Source organism: Corythoichthys intestinalis, chromosome 13 (assembly GCF_030265065.1).
Source record: "Corythoichthys intestinalis isolate RoL2023-P3 chromosome 13, ASM3026506v1, whole genome shotgun sequence".
Lineage (NCBI taxonomy): Eukaryota > Metazoa > Chordata > Actinopteri > Syngnathiformes > Syngnathidae > Corythoichthys > Corythoichthys intestinalis.
The window spans coordinates 53,110,911-53,138,623 of NC_080407.1; the positions used below are offsets into that span (position 1 = coordinate 53,110,911).

General features: G+C 41.6%; 1 long non-coding RNA gene across 1 annotated transcript in view; it reads left to right on the forward strand.

Moving 5' to 3' along the window:
* The window catches only part of LOC130927796 (uncharacterized), a 68,458-nt gene that overhangs the window by 19,719 nt on the left and 21,026 nt on the right, over window positions 1–27,713 (forward strand). Inside the window, exon 2 of the long non-coding RNA XR_009066524.1 lies at window positions 26,949–27,002. This is a non-coding gene — a long non-coding RNA (uncharacterized LOC130927796). The remainder of the gene's footprint in view (window positions 1–26,948; window positions 27,003–27,713) is intronic.

Genomic DNA, 27,713 nt, shown 5'->3' on the forward strand with positions numbered 1-27,713 from the left:
TAGAGGTTCATTGTTGGCCAACAACAGTGTTGACAGCAGGTGGCAGCAGAGGTTGACTGTCTCTCCCAAGGGAGCAGTGATGGCCAAATGAAGCTTCTTGTAGCAATGAACCACCATGAAGCTTTGCAGCCAATTGTTCAAAGCTTCATGGAGGTTCATTGTTGGCCAACAACAGTGTTGACAGCAGGTGGCAGCAGAGGTTGACTGTCTCTCCCAAGGAAGCATATTGGCCAAATGAAGCTTCTTGAAGCAATGAACCACCATGAAGCTTTGCAGCCAATTGGCCAATTGCTTATAACAGATGTCATTGAAGCAATGAACCACCATGAAGCTTTGCAACCAATTGGCAGCCAATTGGTTGAAAGCTTTTTGGAGGTTCATTGCTTCAAGAAGCTTCATTTGGCCATCACTGCTCTCTTGGGAGAGACAGTCAACCTCTGCTGCCACCTGCTATCAACACTGTTTTTGACCAAAATGCCTCCTAGCATGAATTGCAGTGCTACAGATATAAATATCAATAATCATGTTCTGTTCTAATTATTTCTTCAGTTACTGTTCTAGTTGTTTCATTATCTGCTAGTTATGGTATTTGACAACACTTTATTTGACAGTGGTGCCATAAGACAGTCATAATTATGACATGACACTGTCATAAGCATTAATGAATGCTTATAACAAATGTCATTTTGTCTTATCCGGCAAATTATCTCACTTTTGAATGGATGGCAAAGATCCAAGCTAAACATAAATGGCGTTAGTAAACATAATTTGCTGGATGACACTTAATAACATCTGTCATAAGCACTCAGTAATGCCCATGATAGTGTCATGTCATAATTATGACAGAAATGAACGAATGAATTAATGAACCACCATGAAGCTTTGAACCAATTGGCTGCAAAGCTTCATGGTGATTCATTGCTTCAAGAAGCCTCATTGCAGATTTGAACCAATTGGCTGCAAAGCGTCATCGTGGTTCATTGCTTCAAGAAGCTTCATTGTAGCCTTGAACAAATTGGCTGCAAAGCTTCACGGTGGTTCATTGCTTCAAGAAGCTTCATTTGTCGGGCAAATTATCTCGCTTTTGAATGGATGTCAAAAATCCTTGCTGGACATAAATGCCGTTCGTGACGATATTGACCGGTAACACTTTTAAGACCAAATGAGCCACCATGGAGCTTTGCAGCCAATTGTTTCAAAGCTTCATGCTGGTTCATTACTTCAAGAAGCTTAATTTGGCCATTACTGCTCTCTTGGGAGAGACAGTCAACCTCTGCTGCCACCTGCTGTCAACACTGTTGTTGGCCAACATGCCTCCTAGCATGCAATGCAGTGCTACAGATGTAAATAACAATCAATATTCATGTCTTGTGGTAATTATTTCTGCAGTTACTGTTGTAGTTGTTTCATTAACTGCTAGTTATGGTATTTGACAACACTTTATTTGACAGTGGTGCCATAGGACTGGCAAAATTTTGACATGACACTGTCATAAGCATTAATGAATTCTTATAACAGATATCATTTAGTGTTATCTGGCAAATTATCTCACTTTTGAATGGATGTCAAAGGTCCAAGCTGGACATAAATGGTGTTAGTGACATAATTTGCTGGATGACACTTAATGACACCTGTCATAAGCATTCAGTAATGCCCATGATAGTGTCATGTCATAATTATGACTGTCTTATGACAGTCTTATGAAGCCGCTGTCAAATAAAGTGTTACCTATTTACCTAAATCAATAAATAAGCCGCACTGGACTATAAGCTGCAGGATTCAAATTTAAGGGAAGTAGCGGCTCATTGGCCGAAATTTACAGTATCTAGTAGCAGGGGCGCTAAATCGCTTATATTTACTTTTATTTATTTTAGTTGTCTTTTTTGTTTGAACAGTAGCCGTAAATCTGCCTGTAGCTGTAATTAATGCTAACAATTAGCCAAAATATGTTAAGTCCAAGTCTGTATATATCGGTATCGGTTTGATATCTGTATCGGATTTTTGGAGTTGGCAATATCGAGATGTCAGTTATTGGTTAAAAAGTCCGTATCCAAAAAGTCTACAAATAATGGCATGTGATTTTAAACTCACGGTTTGAAAACAAAACAAAAACTATAACAAAACAACAAACTAGATATCATAACTAGCAATTAATGAAACGTCTGGAACACTAACTAAACAACTAATGGACACACAAAATGAAGTTTAAATGTTATTTTCATCTGCAATGCTGCAATGCATGCTGGGAGGCATGACACATTTTGTACGACAACTTTGTTGACAACAGGTAGCATCAGAGGTTGTCTGTCTCTCCCAAGGGAAGTGACGGATTAAGCAGCCAAATGAAGCTTATTGAAGCAATGAAGCTTCGCAGCCAATTGATTAAAGCTTCATGGTGGTTCATTTGCTCTACGGCGCTAGCAAGTGGTCATGTAGCCCAAGAGGCAATCAGTGTTGAGAGTTCCCTGGCTATTTGTTTGAGTAAATGACGTGAATAGGCTTGTGTCACAAAATGCAACAAGTGCTATAAAGGATAATTTGCTATTCATTTATGTTTATAAGCAATAGTTTCTACAGTGTTTTGGCAAAATATAAATTTCTGAGAAAAAAAAAATTCAGGGACTGGGCCTGAATCACTTACAATAATCGTAAAAAGCCCCACTCAACTCTTGTGCTTGTTAATGACATCATTGAAAAAACTTTTATAGCTCGATCGAGGTTTTTAGCAGACACCGTACATTTAAAATATCACGTAATATGAATAGTTCAGGCTTTCGGTTAACTTGAATGATTTTTTTTTTTTGGGGGGGGGGGGGGGGGGGTGAGTCTAATAAATCCTTGGTGTTAACTATTCCCTGGCAGACAGTAATGATGTTGCCATAGAGGAGGAGTGAAGGAATGTAAACAATGAAAAGTTTACTACTGTGGGAACTTAAGCTGCTATTTGCATTCAAAAGACTACAGCAAAGAGGCAACTACACTGCTAAAAACAGTGAAATCACATATTTGTATAGTTTAAGTTTTGCCATTTAAATCTGCATTTCATTTTGCTGGGGTGTCAAAATCTTTGTCAGAGGCTGCATCATAGTATTCATAGTACATTCGTAAATAGAAGTACCACTATATATCGATTCTTGGCAGGAGCCTTTTGGATACAAAGTATCGCGATACATCACCATTTCAATATATTGTCACACCGCTACAAAATAGTGCGTATTGTCAGATTTCTGTTGCCTGAAGGAATCTGCCCTTTTAGCCAGACTGCCGGAAACAGACTCAGGCAGGGAGGCAAGGTAACCCTATTACACGTCAACAAAAGGTTCCCGGGCAAAATGACAACGCTTCGTTAAACATTCAGTCTTTTGAAGGCTCTCGCTGGGCGGGTCATGGACATGAATAAAGGTGTGTTTGTTTAAGATTATTGTCTGTTTGTGGATTGGACAGGAGGATTCGGGAGTTACTGTTGTCAGGGCAATGAGGGTTGTGGATTTTGCCACCTCAGCGTCAAACTGGCTCCTGTAGTCTTGTCAGTCGTGCTACATATTGGATATTGAGCGTTCTCCTTTATTCCTTGTGTTGGGACAGGGCGTCCCGCCATTTGTTCTGGACTGTCCGGGAGAACTGATTGCGAGAGTTGGTGGTGGAGACGTGGGCTTGTCATCGTCAATCTTGCTCATGACGCACATGTCGGGCTTCCGTGATACAGCAATTTTGTCTATGTTGTCTTTGGACAGCTCTTTAGTCTTGACCAGTGTTGTTTTTAGCAGCCCTTTTAATTTTTTGTCTTAGTCTTTAGGACGACAATACTTATTAGTCTTAGTCATATTTAAGTCATTTCAAACTGTGTTTGTCTTCGTCTAGTTTTTGTTGACGAAAACTCAAGACTAATTTCGTCTAGTTTTAGTCGACGTTTAACAAAAATGTTTTCGTCTGTAAAATGAAAAAAAATTAATTATACCCACCAAGATGCCACGAATTGTATGTAAAAGAATTGTCTGAGGGTTTAAGAGGATGCTCGGCGTTAGCAATAGCCTGATGCTAATGTGAAGTTTAACCCTATGCTATCACTACGAGTTACATTTAGTGTGTGATGATCACTCAGCATAGTTTAAGAGGACGTTTGCCATTAGCAATAGCCTTATGCTAACGTGAACGTAAATGCTATGCTAACGCTATGAGTTACATTTAGTGTGTGATGATCACTCAGCATAGAGTCTAAGAGGACGCTTGCCGTTAGCAATAGCCTTATACTAACACGAACGTGAATGCTATGCTAACTATGAGTTACATTTAGTGTGTGATGATCAGTCAGCAGTTTGAGAGGACGCTTGCCATTAGCAATAGCCTTATGCTAACGGGAACGTGAATGCTATGCGAACTCTACGAGTTACATTTAGTGTGTGATGATCACTCAGCATAGTTTAAGAGGACGCTTGCCATTAGCAATAGCCTTATGCTAACGTGAACGTGAATGCTATGCTAACGCTATGAGTTACATTTAGTGTGTGATGATCACTCAGCATAGAGTTTAAGAGGATGTTTGCCATTAGCAAAAGCCTTATGCTAACGCAAACGTGAATGCTATGCTAACGCTACGAGTTACATTTAGTGTGTGATGATCACTCAGATCTCAAAACCGCCAATAGGGAGAGGATACTAGTGGGTGATTAGGGGGGTGGGGTGCATCACATCACATGAATGACACAACCAGACACGCATTGTGAACATGTGACAAAAACTATGGCGCATTTTTGTCTCGTTCTCGTCTCGTCAGACGAAAACTGGCATTCGTGCTGTTATGTTTTAGTCTCCCAAAAAACGTTTTTTAGCTCGTCATTTTCATAAAAAAAAAAAAACTTCGTCGAAGAAATATTTTCGTCATAGTCTTCGTTGACGAAAACAACACTGGTCTTAACCATGACCAGTTTGAGTCTTACTGTTTGTATAGGGTGGACAGGTGTCTTTATGCTGCTATCGACCTCAAACAAGTGCATCTGATTCAATAGAATACGTGGAGTGGAGGTGGACTTTTAATAGGCAGACGATTTCAAGTTCAACCATTTTTTGTTGTTTTGTGGTGCTGTTTATGAGCCACACAGAATGACAATGAACGACCAATGAACTAATAATTTCAATTAATTTACTTCTTAGTCAGAAGGCCTTACGTTCCTGAAGGTGTAACGTGCGCGTGTGCATGACAGCATCTGCTGCGCACCCTCATAAAAAGACAATTTGCGTGTTTTTTACTATGAGCGCACTCCAGCGGGATAGGCAGGAGTGATCTGGATGGCGTGCCATCCTCAATAATTAAGTAACAAGTGTCCAGACTGTCTCCCTCGTTGTCATGCCGAACAGCTGCGCCCGGAGCGCTCCACTTCTTGAACGGCACCACGCGCCTCAGATCCGTCCAGCAGTCACACTATGGGCATCCAACTGTAATTTCTTCCAAAATATACTCTTTACACTGTCGGAGTGCTTTTTATTAAAGACGGGGGAGTCGGACAAGGCTGTCAAAAGGAAATCAGAGCAAGTCAAGTCAAAAGAAATAGCTTATTCTCCATTTTCCTGATAAGTTCTAAGGAAAAGCAATCTACAATCTCTGCTTCCCGCAGTCGGGCAATATTTCTATGGATGCCGAAGACGGGGAGATGTGTTAAATATATCCTCCACGCGCTCCTTTTGTGCCACTTGTCTCTGTTTTTGTGCTTTTGTCATTGTTTATCGCACGCCTAATCTACCCCCGTCTCCTCTTCCTCCCACAAGTCTGCTTATCTGTCTTCGTTCCCGCTCTTCCCTCCTGTCGCTTGTATTATTTTTTTTCCTACTGTGTTAGGGAAGACACGTGAAAACAGACAAGCGGCCATTACCAGATTAAAAAAAAACGCTGGAAGCACTGGTGACCAATGGCATTTTGAAAAATCTGACGCAATAAGATGCAACTGTAGTTGTGTAATTTTTGTTCGATAGTGGTAGGGGGACTCTGGTTTTTGTAGTAGTTGAGAATTTGGTAACAGTTTATTTGACAGTGGCGCCGTGAGACTGTCATAAGACAAAATGAACCACCATGAAGCGTTGAACCAACTGGCTGCAAAGCTTCATTGCTTCAAGAAGCTTCATTTGCCCATCACTGCTCCCTTGGGGGAGACAGTCAACCTCTGCTGCCACCTACTGTCAACACTGTTGTCATCCAACATGCCTCCTAGCATACATTGCAGCACTACAGATGTAAAAAAAACAATCAAAATTCATGTTCTGTGCTAATTCTCCAGTTACTGTTCTAATTGTTTCATTAATTGCTAGTTATGGAATTTGGTAACACTTTATTTGACAGTGGCGCCATAAGACAGTCATAAGAACAAATGAACCACCATGAAGCATTGAACCAACTGGCTACAAAGCTTCATTGCTCCAAGAAGCTTTATTTGGCCATCACTGCTCCCTTGGGGGAGACAGTCAAACTCTGCTGCCCCCTGCTGTCAACACTGTTGTCGTCCAACATGCCTCCTAGCATGCATTGCAGCACTAAAGATGTAAATAACCATCAAAATTCATGTTTTGTGCGAATTATTTCTTCAGTTACTGTTCTAGTTGTTTAAATAATTGCTAATTATGGTATTTGGTAACGCGTTGAAACTTTATTTGAAAGCAGCATCATAATACCAAATGAACCACCATGAAGCGTTGAACCAATTGGCTGCAAAGCTTCATTGCTTTAAGAAGCTTCAATTGGCCATCACTGCTCCCTTGGTGGAGACAGTCAACCTCCGCTGCCACCTGCTGTCAACAACATGCCACCTAGCATGCATTGCAGCACTACAGATGTAAATAACAATCAAAATTCATGTTCTGTGCTAAATATTTCTTCGGTTACTTTTCTAGTTGTTTCTTTAATTGCTAGTTATGGAATTTGGTAACGCTTTATTTGACAGCGGCATCATAAGACGGTCATAAGACCAAATGAACCACCATGAAGCGTTGAGCCAATTGGCTGCAAAGCCAATTGCAGCCAACTCCCCCAAGGGAGTCCCTTGCTAGCTCTGTAGCATAGGCTAGTATCTATTGATCTTCGGAGGCCGATTTTTTTTTTTTCTTTTTTTTTTTGTTTTTGATCAGGGGTGAAATAAATGCGTGCACAGAACATGGGTTCATTGGTGCATGTAGATTTCAAGTTAGCCAATGGAGGGTGGACTTCGGCCTGTCGTAGCATGCAGGTGGTTGTAGCCCATTGGCTGCCAGTGACAGCGATAGATGTCTAATCTATTCGAAGCCAAATGCCACCCTCCCAGTTCAAATGGATTGGACCTCTACTAGTCTACTAAACTCACTGTAAGACTTAAACCGATCGTCCATTGAAGCGAGCCCAACGGCCAATTGTTTAACCTTTAGCGCTACTAAAGCAAGCTCCATTGATTCTTATCTAGTTTGAGGTCATTGGCAAGTGAGAATGACCAGATTCCGACATGGAGATTTGTGGATTCAAGCGATGCCAGACAGATGTCGACAAAAGAACGTAAATGGAAAAAAATAAAAACTTTTACAGACATGAGGGGGCTTACACTTTGGCTAACCTTCAGACAACAAATTGGAAAAAGAAAGAGAGGGAAAATGTAAGTAGCTTTCACTTGGGGTCCAATTTAGTAGAAAATCAAGGAAAGGTCAGCGAAGGTTTTGGGAAAGTCACGTATTCTGTTCTGTTGTTGTTCCCTGTAATGAAATTAAGCAGACTGTATTAGTTAAGAGCACTGAATGATTACATACTAATTGTTAGCTGTCAATATTCATTTTGAATTGGACTGATAACATGGCTGCTTCCTCATTGTTTCTGCAACATACATAAAACATCACGGATCATTTACCATTCACATTTCAACAGTGGCGGATTCTGGTTTTTCTTTTTTTTTTTCTCTTTTTTTTTTTTTTTTTTAAATATTAACCTGTCCTGTTCAGCTGTTTGACTCAGAGAATGGAAGTCTAAGTGCCCGGATAGTCTGAACAGTTTTAATGTTTCACATTGAGAGTCTGACATACTCCCTTTGTGATCATTCAACATACCTCATTTATTATGACAAAACAACGAACAGGAAGGGGTTATGGGGGAACAGAAGAAAAGAAACACAAGGGAAGAAACGCAAACAACAACAAGAAATACATTGAACGCCTAACTACACTAACTACTAATATGTTGGTGCTATCGTCAGCTAAATGTATTCCCGGTTGACACCATGTGGGGGGCCTGTTGACCAGGGAAAGAGGGGGAAGAAGGTGGGGGAGTCTATAAGCTAAGTGATAGAAAGGGGTAGAGTGTACACAAATCATCTCTATGATCTAGAACCCAGTAATCGTGTGAATCCCTTGTGAATGTAAGCCCGTTGGCGACCGACCCTACGCCGCCCCATCGCCAATCCCGGCACCCAATAACATCCAGCCACACGTGAGCCCCACCGGGCACGCAGCAGCCACACAGACGAGCGGAGACGCTACGCGGGCATCGACACAGGGCCATGGCCCCCACCCAGCCAGGACAGGCCCGGGGGGTGGGGGGGCAGCGCAGCCCATCCCTCCTCCCGCAGCCCAGCAAAGCCCCCCCCCCCCCCCCGGTAATCCAGGGTGGTCCCCCAGGCCACCCGCGCGCCCATCTACCGGCCCTCGGGGATGGCAAGAGGGGACGCACCACCAACCCCATGCCCGTCCCCAACCCCGTCCGCCCACCCGGGCCACGAGCCGCCGCCGCAGCCCCCCAGCAGACACGGCACGCCACAGGGCCCCCAGCGGCCCACCAAGCCCAGCCCAGGGCAGGGCAGGGTCCTCCGCCGTACATCCAGCCGATACACCGCCGCCCAGCCAGCAATCCGCGGCAGAGCACAGGGCGGATACCCAGTTAGAGAAGAGAGGGGAAGGCGGAGGCAGGAGAACGCCGAGGAGCTGCCGTGAGCGATGCGAGACCAGAGCCCCGACCTCCCCCCCAGGCAGCCCAGGCAGAGAGGAGGCCACGCCTCGGGAGCCATGCCATAGAAAAAAAGTGTGGGACCCACCTACCACCCTATTACTGTGGCTGCCAGGTTCCCGGCTGGCAGCCATAACCCAGCACCGTGATGGGATTGTGAGGGGAGGGTAGTGCAATGTATGCATTAAATTAGGAGATCTTGGCTTGGGGCAGTGGGACCGCAGCATGGAAATTCAGCCCAGCTGCCCGTCCCACCGCCCTTTGCCAGAGCTCTCCTGTGGAGTATGATGTGTGTGGTGCGTTAAAAAAAGGTGCAGGGATGGTAGGGCCTACCGTGAGGCACCCCCCCCCCCCCACCTCCGATTCTGATTTTTCAACAAGGGGTAGCTCAGAGAAGCCAGTGTCCGGGCAAGCCAAGCCCCGCCTACTGCCCAAAGACCCTTCCCAGAGACACTCAGCGTCTGATAGGTGAGCTAAAACCAGCTTTTAGCCACCCCGATAGCCGGCGACTGTGAACCGGTTCCGGCGTCAGCTCGCCAGATTCACATAGTAATAACACCTGCTGAAAATCGGTGTACCAGATGTCAGATCAATCTGACAGTCCAAATTAAGGTTACCTACTGTTCCGGGGCGGACCATGCAGACCGGACGCGCTCAAAAAAAATTTAACGGTTGACATGTGACGTCACACTTACTATAAAAATTTCTTTCCGCCGAGATGACGTGTCCTAAATCCGACGTGTTCTCCTGTTTAGTGTCGCAGTGGATGCCCACCTTCAAGGTGCGCGCTGTTTTGACGTTACACGTCGACCTTTAAATTTCAGATTTTTTAGCGCGTCCGGTCTGCACAGTCCACCCCAGACCAGTGCGTAACTTATCATTTGGACTGTCAGATTGATAATCCTGGCCGCATTTCATCACTTATTTTTGGACATTTTGAGGGAGGCTGCGCTTGCCTTGCAGTCTTAGAACAATCGCCACTGCATTCCAAGCATCTGTGCAGAAATCGAAGCAGATTTTGTGTAATGACGCTACCATGTATGTTTTTGAAATGTTAGGGGTGAGTGTTGGAGCCTTGCTTTTTTCAAAGACTGCGCTCTGCGCAGCTGGACGCTACTTCCCGCTAATCTCAAAAAACGGCGGGCGGCGCATCTGTAACGTGAACCAGAAAGCTCGGAAGGGTGCCATGCCGCTGAGTGGTGCTTGGATGGATATTGATGCTCACGTCAGTATATTTAGATCAGGTTTTTGAAAGGCCAAACCAGAAATTCTTTGAATTGTTATCTTTTGGAGTGGATTGTTGTTAGCATTGGCTAAATTAGTCTTGACTGTTTCACCGTATTTTAGATTAGCATGAAAATCTATTATCTTAAAGGCAATGAAGACCAAATTTAATACCGTTTGAATTTTCTTTGCTCATTATAATCCCTCAAACGGGATATTCAAAGTGCACTCTCTTGTACATTTTGCGTTGCGTACCACAAAGAGAGCCGGATCGCACATTTCCTGCACCCGCGTCTCATTTATTCATAAGAGGCTGCCCTGCCTCTAAACTTGACTTGGCGCACGTCGAATTGAGTTGAGTGGAGAGGAAGTGTTAGTAAAGGCATGAGAGATAACCTGAAATAAGGGATGTCAGTAAGATCCGGTCGCACTTAAAATGTGTACTGTAACCTCATCGTGGACTGAAAGAATACACTTAGCGCTTAGTTGTGTTTCAACAAACATCGTTTTTTTTGGGGGGTTAGCTGCCATGATGCCGTGGCCTCAAGTACACGTTTTTGACATTAACGGAGGGAGGGGGGGTGCAGCTTTGAACAACACAGCCACAATATGTCCTCAAGACACTGAAACTCAAAACACAAGAATTTCACAACTATCAGGTTATGTAACCTCATGACAATAGGATTTTATTTCAAATACCCAGATAGCAAAATATCACTGGAGCGGAAATGGGCTGGATGTACTGCAAATTTTCAGCCCAGTTCGCAAAACGGAGTCTTTTTGAACATAGTAAGGATTTACTTGCATGATCAACAAACAGTTTTGGGCCAGAACTGGCTCAAAGTAGCAGAAATAACATTAATGTATGGCCCAAATTTGGCATATATGTTATCCAATCTGGGCCAGCACTGAGCCAGATTTGTATCAAAACGGTTTCAGTTTTCAATTTCCGGTCCATTTTGTTAAATATACCATACTGTAATGTGTTTATATGGATAGTGATAGTGTCTGAAGAATCCGGTGGGTAGTTTGGTGATAGAACAGGTGAACGGGCTGGCAGGCAAGCAGTACAGGATGTTGGGGGGAAAAAATAAACAAAAATTAGCTCAGTAACAGGATTTCAAAATTCTTTGTTTGCTGAAAGCTGGAGTCACAAACTCGTGTGGTTGAGTCGTTATCTGGCGAGGATGTGAGGCCAAGGACAGGCTTAAATAAGCTGCTGGCGATGATCACTGGCCTGGTCCCGGACTTGGCCATCTGTCCAATCCTGCAATCAAGGCAGTGACACACATACACATACGGGGCTCATGGAGCAGGGGCCCTAATAGTATTCCATTTACAGCAGGGGTGTCCTCCAGAGCCCCTGTCCAGCTTGTTTTCCATGTCGTCCCCCTTTATTAATACACCTGAATCAAATGATCAGCTCATCTTAATATTCTTCAAACTATGCAGAATTGCACTTTCATTTTACAGAAGCAAAAAATGCATTTAAAATCAATGAAAATACCTAAGGTTAGCCTCAAACAAAAAAAGAAAGAAAGAAATAAGGATCTAAGCACAACAAAAGAACAAGTGGCTAACTTAAAAACCAAAAGTCTGTTAGCTTAAACCAGGGGTGTCCAAACTTTTTGCAAAGGGGGCCAGATTTGGTGTGGTAAACATGTGGGGGGCCGACCTTGGCTGACGTCCTTTATGTTGAACAATATGTTTAAGCAAATTTTAGCGAGCCATTATGTGTGTCACATTTGCTTTATTTTTTTTTTTTTAGTTAATAATTTCAACAGTCTCGCAACTAGCCTTTGTGGCTAAGCTTTCGACTCTCGGGCTCTTGTGAAACACTGCTGCTGTAACATTAAACTAGCTTCAAGTTCTCGCTACGTATCTTCCCTGTGATCTTGTCATACATGTCAGCGTGTCTTGTTTGCTAAAATCGCCATACATTGAACGCTTTAAAAACAGCAACTGTCTCTTTGCAAATGAGGCAAACACAGTTGTTGCGTATTTTAATGAAGAAAAAGTCCAATTTCCACCTATCCTTGAAGTGTCGGCCATCACAGTCAACTTTTTTTGTTGTTGATCACAGTCAACTTTTTTTTTGTTGATTGTCGCCATTTTAGAAAATTGTGAGTAAAAGGTCACACGGGGTAATATTGCTTAGAGTAATGTTGCTTTTTAGTGGGTAAATGAGGAGCAGCATTTAGTGTGTAAGCTACTTCATATGCTGGTAGCAGTACTGCTGACCAATTTATTAAGTCTGTGTGCGGGCCAGACATTATTGATTTTATGACAGAGGCCGGGGGCCGGATGAAATTTGACCACGGGCCGCATTTGGCTCCCGGGCCGGACTTTGGACATGTCTGCTTTACACCAAGCGTTTTACCTATTGCAGATTCAGTCTTCCCAGTCTGGTGCAGGTCTACAATTTTGTCTCTGGTGTCCGTCGACAGCTCTTTGGTCTTGGCCATAGTGGAGTTTGGAGTGTGACTGACTGAAGTTGTGGACAGGTGTCTTTTATACCGATAATGAGTTAAAACAGGTGCCATTAACACAGGTAGCGAGTTGAGCCTTGTTATACCTCGTTAGAAGTTTGACCTCTTTGACAGCCAGAAATCTTGCTTGTTTGTAGGTGACTTAATACTTATTTTCCATCATAATTTGGAAATAAATTCTATAAAAATCAAACTTTTTTTTCACATTCCGTCTCTCATGGTTGAGGTTTACCCATGTTGACAATTACAGGCCTCTCTAATCTTTTCAAGTAGGAGAACTTGCACAACTGGTGGTTGACTAAATACTTATTTGCCCCACTGTACTTCCATTTCTATTGCGCCTTTCCGCTTCAGTGTCCTAAGGTGATCCCCAATCTTGGAAGAAATCCTTACGTCCGTAGTCATTCTTCCTTCTAATACATTCAAAGTCATTTTTCTGTCTGTTGAAGCTTTAGGGATTACCAGTCCTTGCTTGTGCTTCGTCCTTATTATTTTGTTTGAAAGGAATGGATCTGTAATACGTGATGTCCCCGTATAGCTTTTAAAGCTAAAGAAAAACGAAGTAGTAATTGCTTTAGTGTGCTTATTTTACTGCCTTCTGGTCACCATATGTAGGGTTTCAGTATTTAAATGACACCACATAATTAATTTCAATTTATTTTCAAGCTATGGAAGCTTGAGAGCAAGCACATGATGTAGCTTAGCACGTACTGTCGTAGGTCAGGACTGGGTTATTGAAGACTTGGAGTCACTACCTATAAATAACTTCTCTCTTCATAAGGGCTTGTTGTTTGTGCTTGTCTAGTTTTGATGCTGGCGAGAGGCTCTCTTAATAAGCTCGGCCACTGACGCTACCTCGTGACTCTGATCCACGAGCTCTGAATCTCCACTGGATGACTAAGACGTATGACTGTACACTCCGACATGACTAATGAGGTCAAAAGGTTGTCAAATATTTACGAGGGCTGGCCGTATCTTTCGCCAGCCAAACTCACGACCCCGCCATCTCGCCCATCCACGCCTCGCAACGCGTCGGTCATCAGCGCGAGCTAAAAGCTTGCGCGTGAGGAAGATGCTACAAAGCGACACGGAGAGGCTTTGAAACCTGGAGAGGGCCGATGGTGTGAGTGAGCAGGAGAAAGGTTTCTTTGAAAAGTGTGAACTGAAATGGAGCTGCACTCCTGCCAGGCCGGCGCACTCGGAACCACCCACGCTGGACATGAAGGGCGCCATTGAAAGAGACAGAAAACGTTTGTAGATGAAGAATCGTTCGGCGGCCGAGATTTCGACTTGAATCTGTTAAATTTATAAGTATTTATCAATCCTCAGAGACCAGGGGCGTAGGTTTGGTCTCAATATTGGTAGGGACCAAGGGCGTAGGTTTGGTCTCAACTAAAGATGTCCCGATCGATCGGCATCGATCGGGTCCGATCACATCATTTTCAAAGTATCGGAATCGGCAAAAAAATATCGGACATGCCTTTTATATATATCTATATATATATATGGCGGAAAACACAGACAAGACTGAAAAAGCAGTTTCTGCTCTTGCACTCCTCTTGAAAAGAAACTGCTGTATTTTAAGCCAAAGCAACTGTTGTTTGCTAGAACAATATGTCTATATGCTGCCATAGCAGATTCGTGGTGCATGAAGCCCCCGAACTATTTTTAATTTGTCCGTTTTACCTTGAAAACCCCTGTTTACAGACGTCGCGCAACCGTTTTTCTTTTAAGCCAGCCATAAAGCTAAGGTAATTAATGATATTTATCATTCAAAATGTCTGTCATTTTTAGCTTAGAATCAATTATTGATTTCTAATATTTTGTTTAAACAGAAAAAAAGACTTGAAAAAATTATTCACTCACATATTTTAAACTTTTAAACAAATGACGTCATAATAAAAAAAATGGCGTCTGTAAAAAAGTCACGGATATCTACCTCTTAACTATCGCTTAATTGTATTTTTTTGTTAGTCGTACTTTCTCCGATATGTTAGATGATAAATAATTGATCCAAACAAAGAAAAATTGGGAAAAAAATACGTTTAAAGGGGTAAATATATGGAAAAGAAAATCTCGACCACTCCTTGATGTCTGCGATTTCTGCATAGCGACCCTTTGTTATATTGCCATGTTTCACCCATAAAATCCCCCCAAAATCCAGCTGTGGGCATTCACAACTGTGTCTTGATACTCAGTGATACATGCTACATGGAGTTTTGGATCGAAACAAGGTAAGTACCCGATAATATCTCGTTAAAGTCGTGGCGTCTGTAATTCTGCTCTCGCCTCCAGATAGGGTTTTGCTGTTTAAAAAACATTTTTTTTTCAAAATGCGCTCCTGTTCAAAATTTTTCTTCCCCCAGAAAATGGAGATTTTAAGCTTTCCAACGATGTATCACACATGCGTATCGGACAATTTTGAAATTTGGCCAAATTGGGGGTCTCAAAGCGGAACTTCAAGTCACCTGAGTGTTTTCTGCCATATATATATATATATATATATATATTTTTTTTTTTTTTTTTATTTAAATCGTTTTCTAATTGTATATAACGTTGCAGACAAAATGTCTTACACTCATCCAGAGTAGTTTTGGTTTCACGACCCACCCACGCATTGTCGCGTCCAATCTATAAAAGCGCCGTTTTACCAATATATAGAGCTAAACGCAGCGTGTAATGATGAGAGAGAATTTTGACAGCCTTTGGAGCCTTTTTTTATTTGGCTAAAGCCTTACATTCCCTCTCTCAGCAATTAAAATTAACGTGGGAGGCAATGTGGGGAAGAAAGGTAGTAGTTGATCGTTTTCTTAACACCCTATGTTCTTTCCCAACGTAGAGAACGTATATCAATTGGTGCCCCGACGCACAGTCATGGTTGCATTTCCCATCATGCATTTGGGTTGAATGGCTGCAGTATCATTTACTGAAAGCTCAACAAATACACTAGATGGCAATATTTAGTCACGATATACAAAGTCCCATTTATCCTTTAAGAATTAGTCTTTCTAACCCTGGATCACTCCCACAGAAAGAATGTTAATAATGTAAATGCCATCTTGAGGATGTATTGTCATAATAAACAAATACAGTACTGCAAATTTGCATTTGAACACTTAATTTTTCATTGGAAAATCCCCCCCAAAAAGTTGCTTCAATCAAAAAAAAAATTTTTTTTTAACATTTAATATCAAATTTTAAAAAATGCCCTCCCCTCATTTAAAAAAAAAAAAAAAATGGGGGGGGGGGGGGAGATTATATGCAAAGCAAATGACCGTGCTAGTCACACGATCTGTTCGAAAAATAGTTTTGACCCATTATAAAAAAATTTGTTTTTGTTCATTTCATTCAGTTTTGTTGCAGTTGCTGCAATTGCTTTACGTATAGGAAAGTCAATTACATGCAATGACACTTTTTGGCCACCAGGAAGAGGGCCTGGTCCCCCTGCCCCCCCCCCCCTTAAAATCCACTTATGGTTTTGAACAGGTGTGATACTGGTATGTGGCAACAGCGTACACATCTGATGTTGCTCACAGTTGTCTGCATTGTGCTCAGGGAGCTTGTTCAGACACGCGAAAAATTACAGGGAACATTGCTAATAAGTATTATCATCCAAAACGCAATGCGAAAATTAAAAGAGCTGACAAAAACAACACTAGTTGTGTGACTGTCAAGTGTCAATTGATCATGAAGTTCTAATGAAATAGCATTTCATTTGGTGAGCTACACTTGATGACCTCGCGCTATGCAGCGCCACAAATCATTGGCCCGCCGAGGCCAATTCAACAGTTCTTTTCTCCTAAGTTGCCTGTTAGCCCGAGCTTCCCGTGATCCCACTGTGACTTCCTGTTTGATCCCTCCTGCCCCTGTCGCGGTTAATAGGACAGCGCCTGTGTTTTAGCAACGAGAGCCTCAACATGTCCTCCCCGCCACGGTCGATCCCCCTTTAAACCCCCTGCGGGACATTCAAGGGAGCTGCTTAGCGGCACGAAGCCACACAAATAGCACATAGACGTGCGTGCGTGCGAGGCATCAGCAGTCTGGGAAGCGCCGCCGTCGCATCCAACATTCATGCTTGGCATCAGAGAGAAAAGGGCAGGCAAAGAGCACCTTTTTTCTTCCCTTGCAAATATTGCACAGCCACGTCGGCATTAATAGTCAGGGCTGCACTCAGATTGTGGCACAGATTGGCGGAGTGTTTCGTGAAGTGGAACTGAACCCACAATTTTTAAGTAAGAATATATTGTACTGCATATGCACGCACTAGTTGAAGCACAGTTTTCTACCAAATAAGGAGTTAGTGGAACAAGTGTAAAATAGGCTAATTAAAACTTTGGCTTAGAGCTGGGCAACATTATTGGCGTATAGGGATATGAAATGACGCACTCGCAATACGACGTTTAATTTATTGTGTTAACATGTTTTTGAGAACTACAATCGTCCATTTTCAAATTATCCTGTTATACAATTTGCAGGATGACCCATAATGACATCCGTCATAAGCATTCATTAATGCTCATAGCAGTGTCATTTGATAATTATTGTGGTCTACTGTCATATAAAGTGTTACCAAATGCCATAACTAGCAGTTAATGAAACAACTGGAACAGTAACTGAAGAAATAATTAGCCCTGAACATGAATTTTGATTGTTATTTACATCTGTAGCGCTGCAATGCATGCTAGGAGGCATGTTGGACGACAACAGTGTTGAAAGCAGGTGGCAGCAGAGGTTGACTGTCTCCCCCAAGGGAGCAGTGCTGGCCAAAGGAAGCTTTTTGAAGCAATGAACCTCAGTATTATGTGAATGACTTGTACAGTGCTGGCCAAAAGTATTGGCAACCTTGCAAGTGGGGCAAATAAGTATTTAGTCAACCACCAATTGTGCAAGTTCTCCTACTTGAAAAGATCAGAGAGGCCTGTAATTGTCAACATGCGTAAACCTCAACCATGAGAGACACAATGTGGAAAAAAACAGAAAATCACATTGTTTGATTTTTAAAGAATTTATTTCCAAATTAGAGTGAAAAATAAGTATTTGGTCACCTACAAACAAGCAAGATTTCTGGCTGTCAAAGAGGTCTAACTTCTAACGAGGTCTAACGAGGCTCCACTCGTCACCTGTTTTAACTCATTATTGGTATAAAAGACACCTGTCCACAACCTCAGTCAGTCACACTCCAAACTCCACTATGGCCAAGACCAAAGAGATGTCGAAGGACACCAGAGACAAAATTGTAGACCTGCACCTGGCTGGGAAGACTGGATCTGCAATAGGTAAAACGCTTGGTGTACTGTAAAGAAATTAACTGTGGGAGCGATTATTAGAAAAGGGAAGACGTACAAGACCACTGATAATCTCCCTCGATCTGGGGTTCCATGCAAGATCTCACCTCGTGGCATCAAAATGATAACAAGAACGGTGAGCAAAAATCCCAGAACCACACGGGGGGACTTAGTGAATGACTTACATAGAGCTGGGACCACAGTAACAAAGGCTACTATCACTAACACAATGTGCCGCCAGGGACTCAAATCCTGCACTGCCAGACGTGTCCCCCTGCTGAAGAAAGTACACATCCAGGCCCGTCTGCATTCGCTAGAGAGCATTTGGATGATCCAGAAGAGGACTGGGAGAATGTGTTATGGTCAGATGAAACCAAAATAGAACTTTTTGGTAGAAACACAGGTTCTCCTGTTTGGAGGAGAAAGAATACTGAATTGCATCCGAAGAACACCATACCCACTGTGAAGCATGGGGGTGGAAACATCATGCTTTGAGGCTGTTTTCTGCAAAAGGACCAGGACGACTGATCTGTGTAAAGGAAAGAATGAATGGGGCCAAGTATCGAGAGATTTTGAGTGAAAATATCCTTCCATCAGCAAGGGCATTGAAGGTCTTTCAGCATGACAATGATCCCAAACACACAGCCAGGGCAACAAAGGAGTGGCTTCGTAAGAAGCATTTCAAGGTCCTGGAGTGGCCTAGCCAGTCTCCAGATCTCAACCCCATAGAAAATCTGTGGAGGGAGTTGAAAGTCCGTGTTGCCTGTTAGGTTTTGTGTTGATTCCCTCCTAGTGTGTCCTTGTAATTGCCATTGATTTCACCTGGTGTACCGCTGCTTGTGTATCCTCCAATCTGCGTCCACCTGTGTCACCCATCTGTTCCTCATTGTCTCATTACCCTTTGTCTGCGTGTGTATACATGCTCCCAGGTTCTTTTCAGTCCTTGTTGCGTCATCGTCAATGTCAGAGTTTCTGTTAATGTCAATGTCTTCGTTCATGCCAGCGTCAATTCTTGCCCGTTCCTACATCACAGCCCTCGTGTTTCTCTGCCTCAGTAAGTTTTTGATACCCAGTCTTTGTTAGTCACCTGAGTTTCGTTTGCTACTGTGTTTTTTGGGATCACCTTGAATTTGGTTTGTACTTTGTTTTTTGTTGGCCTTAATTAAAACATATTTGCACCACCTTTTTGCCTCGCTTCCCTTTCCCTGCACTTTGGCCCACACACGACCTGCCTGCTCGGAAACTTGACATTGCCCGATGACAGCCCCAAAACATCACTGCTCTAGAGGAGATCTGCATGGAGGAATGGCCAAAATACCAGCAACAGTGTGCGAAAAGCTTGTGAAGAGTTACAGAAAACGTTTGGCCTTCGTTATTGCCAACAAAGGGCACATAACAAAGTATTGAGATGAACTTTTGGTATTGACCAAATACTGATTTTCCACCATGATTTGCAAATAAACTCTGTAAAAATCAAACAATATGATTTTCAGTTTTTTTTCCCCCACATTCTGTCTCTCATGGTTGAGGTTTACTCATGTTGACAATTATAGGTCTCTCCAATATTTTCAAGTAGGAGAACTTGCACAATTAGTTGTTGACTAAATAATTATTTGCCCCAATGTATATAATTTCACCTACATGCACACACATAGCCAAGCAAATACAAGGGGTGTCGCCAGCTTGCTTCCCCTTTCCCTTTTAGGGCAAGACACCCATCTGTTGCTAGGGCCATCCCGAATAAAAAGCGAGGTGAAGGAGGAGCTAGTTAGAACGATTGCGGAAGCTGTATAGTTTCCCCTCCTTCTCCTTGCAAGCTTTTCAACTAAATTGAGTGCTTTTCTCCTTATTTTGGGAAATACTATAAATGTCTACCTAAGGATTCGTATTTGAACTTGACAACTATTATCACACAGATTCTCCAAAGCATGTTGTATATCATGAGCTTATTGTCTCTAGTTTTCTCGTGTTTTCCATGTAACAAATGGCAAGATGTCTTGTCAATGACTCAAATGACGGAAGTAAAATGTATTATTCTAACTCTCCATTAGCAAGTGGTTTCAAAATGACTTCCACTGCGGGATTAAGAAAGTCAAGGTCATCTCGTAGTCACCCACCGAGCCCAAACACTCCAAGACATACAAGTTTTAGGAATGTGCCATGTTCAACCCACACAGGCTTTCTGCTGGGTGATGCCTTTCAGTGTGAGTGGCCTTGCCCCAACGCCGGGATAAACTAACTGTCATGGCGACCACTTTCAGTTATAATCCTCATCAGAGGCCAAAAGAAAGAAGGTGGCGAGGTCACGGGGCATCACTTTTCCATTATTCATTATCCGCTCGCCGTCTCCTACACCACCTTCTCGTGTCGTCCACTTTGTTCTGCCAGCTCGAAACAACCGTCAGCATTCGCCTATCTCAATTTCCCTGACTCGAAATATGGAACCAAAAAATGGGGTGTTTGAGTTTACAGCCTCAAATTTGAACAATTGCACCCCCAATTTTTTCTTGTCTTTCTAGCCTTTATCTGGATGCAGTATTTTCCCCCTGGGCAAGCCCAACATGTTAAATAAGTATTTCCTGTTGAGGAGCATTTAGAGCAACTTTTTGTGCTTTTAAGGCACAAAAGAGGCCGCCCCCACCCCTTGGCTCAAACAAGGGGCCCTCCATTTGCACCTTGTTCTCGTTAAAAGCTCAAAGCGGCTCCCTGTAAGAGGTTTGCAACGCGAGGTTCCTGAGAGGCCACACAGATGGCAAGCATCTCAGAATGCTCTTCATAACGATCATTTATTTACAGTTCTTTGTACAAATGTATTTTGCTCAATACACAATGATATATATAGGTAGTGCCCAGGTTACGAACGAGTTCCGTTCCTAATTTTCACGTAAACCAGAATTAACCCTTTAAATACTCCCAAATACCCACCTAAATATCAAAATAACTATCCAAAAACATGTATTATATGTCATTGTCCTCATCAATCCGGCCTCAGCTAGCCAGATCTGCATAGCAATCACACCCGCTTAACGTCAGTGTGCCAGATTCGGCCTGGATTAGCACTATGACAGTTCAAATGATAGGTCATGCACTGTTCCGGGGCGGACCGTGCAGACTGTACGCGCTCAAAATAAAATCTGAAATTTAACGGTCGACGTGTGATGTCACTGTCAGCGTGCACCTGAAAGGCAACTAAACAGAAGAGCACGCTAGAGTCACGACACAACAGCGGACGGCAAATTTGTATCATAAGTGCCTTATTCAACGTCATAATCACGTTTTAAAGTCACTGCTTGACTGTTAAAACCCAAACATAGACTTCATAATATATTGACATAACATGGGGGGCAGGGCCGATCCGTAAGGGGCCAAAAACCAAAACAGGCACCTACCTTAGCCATCTATGAGTCTCCATGAGCAGTGGCATCAAAAAATTCAAAGTCGTTCCGTTATAAAATCCTGGTTATTTTTTTATATAAGTATACCAAAACTTAAAATGGCTATAAAATTCTCTGATTTTACACTAGATACACAAGAACCACCAAATGCAGAAATAATCACCTATATTTTCAGGATCAATAGCATTATTTAACATATAGGTTTTTGCCCAAAATAGCAACTTTTTTTCAACAGCTAATAAATACCTCAATTTTCACATCAGAAAAAGAAACACAAAACATGCAGAATCAATTATAAATTACTGAATTGGCGTGTTGCCAAAAAAACGCTTGACTTTGGTACCCCGCCCAGGTCAGGCCCGTCAACGAAAACTCACCATTTTCATAACCTAACATCTCATACGTGTCATCAACAGTCTGACCAATTTTGAGGAGGGTCCAACTAACTGCCTTGGCGTAATGATCTCAAACGTGCACGTTGGTTTGTGACTAAAATGGCATGTTTTGCAACATTCAATCCAGAATACCCGATTTCCTCTTGGATTTGGAATATGAGTGCAAGAGACTTTTTGGAGCAGTTTTGCACAATGTATCGACTCCCCAAATTTATTCATTCTACGTTGAAAAAAACTAATAGGAGAGGCCTTTTTGAAAAATTCAAGGGGGCGCCACTGAGCCATTTTATTACATATTTTTGCAACGCTGCTAAATCTTCGAAATGTACGTGAAGCCTCATGTATATGTAAATTTTGGTGAGTTTTCGAGCATGTTAAGACCTTCAAATTGGCCATTTTGAGAAAAAATGTCGAGGGTCTTTTCACGTTCCTGTTTGGACACCGCCGCTACAACGAAAACTCAATATTTTTCATCAGATACCTGAACACATATCATAAGGCTCCCCTAATACAGGTTTAAGGTCAGTTGATTACTTTCCCGAGGAGAAGGAGGAGCCTTGCTCGTAAAAAAAGGAGTTTCCTGTTCCCACTAGGGGGCGCCAGGCCTAATGCGTAATATTTCAATGCAGTCGTGTTCAGGCTTGGACACCGCACATGCATGCCAGATATGAAAAGGATTGCACCTTGTATCAGGAAGTTATTAGTCATTTAATGAATTGGCGTGTTGCCAAAAAAAACGCCCGACTTTGGTACCCCGCCCAGGTCAGGCCCGTGAATGAAAACGCACCATTTTTATAACCTACCATCTCATATGTGTCTTTAACAGTCTGACCAATTTTGAGGAGGGTCCAACTAACTGCCTCGGCGTAATGGTTTCAAACGTGCACCCTGGTTTTCAAGTAAAATGGCATGTTTTTCAACATTCAATCCAAAATACCCGATTTCCTGTTGGGTTTGGAATATGGGTGCTACAGACTTTTTAAGGCAGTTTTAGACAACCTATCGACTCCCCAAATTTCATCGCTCTACATTGAAAAACATCAAAGGAAATGGCATTTTTTTAAATTTAAAGGGGGCGCCACTGAGCCATTTTGTGACATTTTTTCGTAACGTTGCTAAATTATCGAAATTTACGCGAAGCGGCATGTATGTGCAAAATTTGGTGAGTTTTTGAGCATGTTCAGGCCTTCAAATTGGCCATTTTCATTTGCCATGAAAAAAAAAAATAATAATCCTTTGCATTCCAATAGGGCCTTCGCACTAAGTGCGCTCGGGCCAATAAAGGCTTAAATACCCGAATTCTTCACACATATGGACATAAAAAAGTCTCGATTCCTGGTTAAAAGTAAAGGTACCGTGTATTTAGCGTTTATTTTACATAAATATGTCGAAGTACAATGCTACTCTATGTCAGGCGGCCGCTAGCCTCAATCGCTAACAAACAGAGGTTTTCTGGCGAAAATTCTTGTGAATAAAGGCTTAAATCCCAGAATTCTTCATAGATATGGACGTAAAAAAGTCTTGATTCTTGGTTAAAAGCAAAGAATCGTGCATTTACCGTGCAGATGTAAATAACAATCATAATTCATGATCTGTGCTAATTATTTCTTCAGTTACTGTTATAGTTGTTCAATTAATTGCGAGTTGTTATTTGGTAACACTTTATTTGAAGTGGGTGCCATAAGACTGTCATTAGACGATCATAACTATGACATGACACTGTCATAAGCATGAATGAATGCTTATAGCAGATTTTTTTTAGTGTTTTCCGGCAAATTCTATCACTTTTGAATGAATGTAAACGATCCAAACTGGACATAAATGGCGTTAGTAACATAATTTGCCGAATGACACTTAATGACATCCGTCATAAGCATTCATTAATGCCCATGATAATGTCATATGACAGTCTTATGACACTACTGTTAAATAAAGTGTTACCAAATACCATAACAACCAGTTAATGAAATAACTTGAACAGTAACTAAATAAATAATTAGCACAGAACATGAATTTTGATTATTTACATCTGTAGCGCTAAAATGCATGCTAGGAGGCATGCGTTGCCTATTAACACAAATAATCAACAGATAAGCGCACTGGACAATAAAGCGCAGGTTTTAAAATGAAGGGCAAAAGTAGCTCATTCATGAATTTCAGGTTGAGCAAACAGCCAAATCACATCTACCGTTAGTTTACCTACTTGCCATTTTAGTTGTCTTTTTTGTTTGAACAGTAGCCGTAAATCAGCCTCTTGCCCATATTAGTGTTATTGATCAATGTCAGCTGTTGTGCTTCTCTCAACTCCCGTGCTGTAATATCGGGGCTCCTTTATTGCGTCCCGTCTTTTCAGAGTGACAACTGAGGGGAAAGTGTGGAGAGTTTCAATAAAGCCCGCGCTGCTTGTGGGCTTTATACGTCCGGACCGAGGGAGGACATATCAGTTCCACAAAGACAAATAGTTCACTTGGCCGTTTTATTACTTTTGTCTGCGACTAGTTCTTTTTTTATTTTGTGACCGAGCTTGTTCTGGACCCTGTCTGGCGTGCAAGTCGTCATCTTGCGTTAGACTTACCTATAAAAAGTAGCCATGTGTGACATTCCTAAATTTACGTCCCGTCCTTTAAATTTTAAATAATCCACATAAAAAAAACTACCATAGAAAGCAGTTTCTGAGTAAATGTCCTTGTCCTGAAAAATAAAAGAATGCTTGAAAATATATTTTTTAATACTGTCTGGAGTTGCCCCTAAAATGCAGAATGAAATACGTCTACTCCTTAGAAAAATCTAAGATTAGGATTGTGGGTAGAGTCACCAAAAATTTTACTCAAGTAAGAGTGGCGTTACTTAAAAATAATACTGCTCAAGTATAAGTAAAAGTATTCATCCAAAAAATGAACTCAAGTACAATTAAAAAAAAAAAAGTATTTGCTGGAAAGAATACTTAAGTAATGAGTAACATTGTGAGTAACTGCCTATAATGTTTTTTTAAACAATGTTTTTTTTTTCTGAGCACAGGTTATTTATATGAACTGTAATTATTATACTGGACTATAACATATTACCTAACCACATTAAGCCAAAGAAACCTTTTTGCCACATGGCAAAAAAAAAAAAAAATGCCACACAGCAAAAAAAATTTTGCCACATGGCAAAAAAAAAAAAAAAAAATGCCACATGGCGAAAAAATTTTCTCACATGGCAAAAAAAATGGCACATGGCAAAAAAAAAATGGCACATGGCAAAAAAAATGCCACAAGGGAAAGAAATGCCACCTTGCAGAAAATTCCCACATGGCAAAAACATTTTGCCACATGGCAAAAAAATGCCACCTGGCAAAAAATTCCCACATGGCAAAAAAATGCCACATAGCAAAAACGTTTTGCCACATGGGAAAAAAAAGCCACATAGCAAAAAAAAATTGCCACATGGCAATAAAATGGCACAGGGCAAAAAAAAAATGGCACATGGCAAAAAAAAAATGCCACAAGGGAAAGAAATGCCACCTGGCAAAAAATTCCCACATGGCAAAAAAAAAATGCCACAAGGGAAAGAAATGCCACCTGGCAAAAAATTCCCACATGGCAAAAAAAATGCCACATAGCAAAAAAAATTTGCCACATGGCAAAAAAGTTTTTCCGAATGGCAAAAAAGTTTTGCCACATGGCAAAAAAATTGTCACATGGCAAAAAAATTTTGCCACATGCCAAAAAAATGTCACATAGCAAAAAAAAATTTGCCACATGGCAACAAAATTTTGCCACATGTAAAAAAAAAAATGCCACATGGCAAAAAAAATTGCCACATGGCAAAAAAAATGTCACATGGCAAAAAAATGTTGCCACCTGGCAAGTAAAAAAATGCCACATGGCAAAAAAAAGATTTTAACATTGAGAGATAGGAATATTATTTTTGTTGTGCTGTCACTAAATGGTACTGTAGCGACTTAACTGTTCCGCCCGAATGCATGATGGGAAGTTAGGCAACCATGACTGTCAGTGGTGACTGCAAATGGTATACAGTATGTTCTGCGTTGTTTTCAATTAAGCGTGTTAAGAAAAAGATCGTCTCCTGTCATTCTTCCCCACGTCGTTCGCCACAATACTTGCAATTGTTGTGAAAGAGTTGCCAAAGCTTAAGCCTATAAAAGGCGCGGTCCAATGAACGCCTGTGTCTGCTCGCATTTCTCTGCCTTTTCGCTCTCAACGTTCCGAAATGACGTCATTGTAAACTGCGCATGCGTTAATTGCGTCAAATATTTTAACGTAGTTAATTTTTTTTTGTTTTATTACTGCCCGTTAACGCGATAAATTTGACAGCACTATTAATTAGCTATTGTTAATGAATATGTAGCCGAAAATCTGAATTTTCAAGCTCAAATGTCCTCCGATTCTGGAATGACTCACAATAACGCAAACAAACTTAGCTTTCCATCCTGAGTTCACATTCCCAATTCATTCTAGAAGATTCCAAGGACTTTTTTCATGAAGGACAGACTGAGACTAGCTGTATAATTCTGTATAAATAGAATTTTCTCTTGGGATGACATGAGGAGTTCTTATGTCAGGAAGGCCACTTCCTCTCCAAATCCAAGCACCGCCGCGACCGTGCCCTCCTCGGCTAACGGATAATAGCAAAACCCCGGTGCGACGTGTTAGCGAGCCCTAAATGAAAAAGATGTGCCCCATTGAGCCCTGTAATGAATGTTCTGACATTGAACATCTCAGGAGGGGGCTGCCTAATTTCTAAAAGCACATTTTGATAGCGAGGATGAAGCTGAAGGTCACTCTGGGTGAAATTTGGCATTAGAATGCCTTTCTTCTTGTGCATCATTTAGCTTCATCTGGAAAACAGAGCTTCAAATGTGAAGCAGAGATTGCTCATCTCACGCGCGAAGCATTAGGACAGCCGATAAGAGCTTTTTGTAGATTTCGGATAACGACATCTCTGAATATCAAGTGACTAAAAGAGAGCCAGGGGAATTAATAAATACGTCTCCCATTATACAACGGCGGCGCTTTCACAAAAAGCCGACTCTTGCGAATGCGTTTAATTACGTGTTGCAAAATATCTTTTTTTGGGTCATTTTTGTGTTCGCTTTATGCCGTCGCTCTTTATCAGTTTGCCCAATTTTGCATTGCTTTTATCCACTTTTCCATCGTATTTACTTTCTTTCACATTGTCCTCTTTGTCTCGTATTTTTTGTTCGCTGGCAGGTGGCGGAGCAGCTGCGACGTGGCAAGTCTTGACGTCGCCTCGAAGTGAAGCAGGTCAGTTCTTCCCAGATTCCACCTGGCTCGTTTGCAACGGCGGCGCGGAAAATGGCTTTTTTTTTTTGTGTGTTTACAGCTTTTGGAAACTGTATTTTCTCAGGATTTTCACAAAAACTGAGTAGGATGGTGAAAGTATCGTTTAGAATCGGAACATATTTGGCATCAGTAATTTTAAAACATTTCTACTTTCAACCAGGGGCGTAACTAGACCGAATACAATACCAGGGCACTGGCATTTTTTTTTTTTTGTTTAGCACTTATCGTATCATATCATCCTTCATTTTGAGTCCTGCGGCTTATAGTCCAGTTGGGCTTATTTGTTGATATATTAAGGTTAATAGGCAATACTTCGTTTGAAAGCAGTGTCATAAGACTGTCATAAGACCGTCATAATTATGACATGACACTCAAAACGTATAAACCCAAAAACGTATAAATACTAGGGGTGACAAACGATAAAAATTTGTAATCGAGTTAATTACAGCTTTAAAATGAATTAATCATAATTAATCTCAATTCAAACCATCTATAAAATATGCCATATTTTTCTGTAAATTATTGTTGGAATGGAAATATAAGACACAAGATGGATATATTCATTCAACATACGGTACATAAGTACTGTATTTCTTTATTATAACAATAAATCAACAAGATGGCATTACTATTATTAACATTCTGTTAAAACGATCCATGGATAGAAAGACT